We start from the raw sequence: 3,992 nt of genomic DNA, 5'->3' as shown, positions 1-3,992 counted from the left end.
TAATTCCATCTCAGGCAGGACTTCACTGTTGCTTGGTTCATCCACCTGTTATTATTATTATTATTATTATTATTATTATTATTATTATTATTATTATTATTATTATTATTTTAGCTACCTTATAGCAATAACATATCATGGCTACTATGTACAACTTATTTAATAAGGTTTAAGGACTAATTAACTTATTTTTCTCTTGGGGAATAGTGTCTTACCGAAGGCAGCCCCTGTGATGTCTCAGTTAATTCCATCTCAGGCAGGACTTCATTGTTGCTTGGTTCATCCACCTGTGTCTGGAACAGAGTGAATCGTATGTTGGAAAAGATTAATAGCTGTTTTAGCCAATACTAACTTGACAGTGATGGCAGCAACTTGGCTGCAGTAATAACCATCTCAATTTAAGCCCAGTCTCCAAACATTGTCTGGTATAGACTGTAAAACTTACCTCAGAGAGAGGAACAGCTGATGTCTCCAAGTTACAAAGGAAAGCAATGATAACTGTGGCAGCAAGACACACGATAATGTACTTCATTTTTGTTGATGTTAGGATGCTGTGAGTTTCCAGTCCTGATTGAGCGCTTTCAGAGTTTGTTCGAAGGTGAGTTTGATGGTGATGATGATCTGTCTTTCAGGTCTTTTGTTCCACGGTTCTTCACAATGGTCTTCTCTGTATTTCTGCTGTTTGACTGCTGACTGATTGAGGGACTGGGGTGCTGCTATTTATGTTGACTTCAGGCCGTCTGCTTCCTCCACACCCCCCTGACCTGCCTCCCCCTTTTCCCGTTACTGATCATTCACCTTACTGATAATTCATAGTTATTCACTCAATCACTCACTCACTTACTCATTCACTCACTCTTCACTCATTCACTCATTCATTCACTCACTCACTCAGTCATTTGCCATCTCATGCACTCTTTCATTCATCGTCCATTCTTTGTAGGAATTTCTGCAGTATTGACTTCAGTGCAGTATGTAATTTAAGGGGGAGAAATGATTCAAATGGTAATGTGGTAACTTGATAAATTAAAGTGCTCTTGCGTGTAGTGTGTAATTTTGCATTTTGGACTTTTTTTTTTTTACTTTTTCTGTGATGAGAATAGCAATGTTTTTGGTGTGGGAACATGTGTGAGTATGAGTAATGTGCGCATTGGTGTGCATATGCTGGTGTTTGTCATTGTGTGATTGTGTGCATATGTACATGCATATGTGTGTGTGTGTGTGTGTGTGGGTGAGGATAAGTGATTGTAAAATGATGGTTTGTGTGTGTGTGTGTGTGTGTGTGTGTGTGTGTGTGTGTGTGGGTGTGGGTGAGGATAAGTGATTGTAAAATGCTATAATACAATGCTTTGTATGGTATTGAGCTCCCCCTGCAGCCGCCTGTGTCTCACAATCCAAAAGACTGACCTCCCTCTTTAACGTACAAACAAATATAGCTATTGGACGTTGCAGAAATGGTCATTGTTGTGGGATACACAATACTGGGGGGAAAAAAAAAAACAGTCAGGTGAATTGGAGATACTTAATTGCCCCAAGGTGTGAATGTCTGTTTGTCTTGCACAACCTGCAGCCTGCAGCACATTGCTGAGACCAGAAGTTGTAGGCTGTACTATTCAATCAATGATCAGCATTCACAAGGCACAAACAAAAAGTCAAGTGTTCAGTGTTGTTTTGATAAAAACCATTGGTTTCAGTTGTATGTTTGCCAAAGTCAGGCTCCGGGAAACTATTGAACATTAATTCTCTGTTGACCCTTCTTTCTTGGGCACACCTTAGTAAGGCTTCGATCCTTTGGACCCACAGTTAAATTGCTGGTGTTTTGAACATGCAGTCTGAATTCAGTTCTTAGCGGCTGCAATTTCCTTTGTGTGCTTGATACAGTAATAATGAGTTTATTCTAGTTCCTATCATGGTTTAAGTTCAAATAAAAGTTTATCTTCAACCTGCATGTATAGGTGCTTTCAGACCTTTAGATGCACACTAAGATGTGTCCAAGAAGGAAGGGGTCAACAGAGAATTGATGTTCAATAGTTTCCCTGAGCCTGACTTTGGCAAACATCCAACTGAAATGAATGGTTTGTATCAAAACAACACTTAACACCTGACATTTGTTTGTGCCTTGTGATTGTTGATCATTGTTTCAAGTTCAAGTTTCAAGTTTTATTGTCATTTACTAGATAACAATGTGGACATCATTATCATCAATGAACTTCTTGGGCTCGGGGGCCAGCTCAGCTTGCAAATGTAGTAGTTAAATAAAAATAATAATAATGGAAGAACAATAAAGGTATATATTGGGGTAATATAGGGAGATATATAAGGGAATATATATGTACATGAGCAATAAAGAGAATGTACAGAACCGTAGAAATATAAAAATATAATAGAAGAGTAGGAGTATAAGAGTGTGTGGTGGAATTGATTGAATAGCACAGCCTACAACTTCTGGTCTCAGCAATGTGTTGCAGGCTTTGCTGTTCAATCAATGATGTGCAAGAAATGTGCAAGACACACAGACATTCACACCTATTGGTATCTCCAATTCACCTGACTGTTTTATTTTACCAGAATTTTTTGTATATCCCACAACAATGACCATTTCCGCAACGTCCAATAGCTATATTTGTTTGTATGTTAAAGAGCGAGCGTACACTCTGCTTCGGTAGGTGCTTGTGTGTCCGCTTGTGTGGCAGTGATCCGCATTTTAAACTAGAAGAAGAACGTGTTTATCAAGCTTTTGATTTGTGGGCTGCAGCGGGGAAGGTCATGGTCCATAAGGTCATGGTCTTGGTAAGGTGTCCCCAAAAAAACAAGGGCCAGTAAATGAGACTGAATGAATGACTGACTGACTGACTGACTGAATGACTGACTGACTGACTGACTGACTGACTGAATGAAACTGAGTACAGCCTGTGATTTTCTTTGTAATGGTTAGTTATTACAAAACTATTTTGTGGATTTAACAGGTGAATAGTGATCAACACACAAATGTCTCAAGTAAGATGAATGTTCCGTAAGATTAGAAGGGCTGAAAGTTTTGTACCTTTTCAAAGTGCTCTGGTAATTGACATTGGACCCCCACAAAAGTTTTACTTTTAATGTCTTGGTATCTATCCAAAGCATCACCCCATTTGAACAACCTGTCTGTCTTTTTGAAAACATCACGTAGAACAGGCATGTCTTTCCAAAGAAACATAACTTTTAGGTCATGCATGATCCTCTCAACATCAGGATCATCAGGACCCTTTTCAAGGCGATTAGCAAATATGTGTTAGCTTTTTCACAGTGTCACACTATTCCACGCAGCGTTGTAGACACTGTCTAAACCAGGGACTTTATGGTCTCTCTGAAGTTTGTTTCTAAACAAACTCCAGTCATTAGCAGGGAATGAAATGTGCAAGACATACAGACACTTACACCTATGGGGCAATTTAGATTAGATTAGATTAGATTCAACTTTATTGACATTGTGCAGAGTACAGGTGCAAAGCCAATGAAATGCAGTAGCATCTAACCAGAAGTGCAAAGCATAGTATTATTTACAGATAAGTGCAGGTATAGTGAGTACTGCAGTAAGTGATGCTATATCTTACAGTATGTACAGCATTATAGACAGTGGTGAGCAATATATACAGATATGTACATGTATATATATTAATTATGTTATACACAGAGGTGAAGCTGACAGAGTAGACAGAGGAGTGTATATGTATGGGTTGAATATACATAATAGACAAACTATTTACAGTATGTTGTATGTACAGTTTAAATAGGGTACTCTGAACAGCATGAGAGGTAAAGCCAGTGCAAAAGAGCAGAAAACAGTGCATATAGTACAGAGATAGTGCAGTGGAGTGTGGTGTGGAGTTCAGCAGGGTCACAGCCTCATGAAAGAAGCTCTTCCTGAGCCGGCTGGTGTGGGAGCGGAGGCTCTTGTAACGCCTGCCAGATCGGAGGAGGGTAAAGAGTCCGTGGTTAGGGTGGGATGCATC

The sequence above is a fragment of the Chanos chanos genome, chromosome 8, assembly GCF_902362185.1.
Source record: "Chanos chanos chromosome 8, fChaCha1.1, whole genome shotgun sequence".
NCBI classification, from domain to species: Eukaryota; Metazoa; Chordata; class Actinopteri; order Gonorynchiformes; family Chanidae; genus Chanos; species Chanos chanos.
Note: the sequence above shows the minus strand (reverse complement) of the source record.